Raw genomic sequence first — 327 nt, 5'->3', positions numbered from 1 at the left:
CCTACATGCCTCGAGCATTCGGTCCCAGGGTCAGAATGCTGTGGTACAGCCGGGCCAAAACCCTGAGGTGCCCACAACCCGACAACAGCCTTTCCTGCTTGGCGGAAACCAACATCAAACCTCTTCCGGAAAACAAAAAGTAACTAACAAATCTTTATTTCTTTATTTCCAGTGAAGGAGGGCGGACCTGCCGGGAAATCGCTCTCCGGGAAACCTGTGACAGCGCTCCTCTCCGTGTGACAGACGCGGTTTAAAATGGCGCGGAAGGGCAGCGAACCGCTCCTTCACTCCGCTGTGCCGCACCCGCCGCTCTCGGGGCGCGGCGGG

Source organism: Geospiza fortis, unplaced genomic scaffold (assembly GCF_000277835.1).
Source record: "Geospiza fortis unplaced genomic scaffold, GeoFor_1.0 scaffold112, whole genome shotgun sequence".
Taxonomy (NCBI): Eukaryota; Metazoa; Chordata; class Aves; order Passeriformes; family Thraupidae; genus Geospiza; species Geospiza fortis.
Note: the sequence above shows the minus strand (reverse complement) of the source record.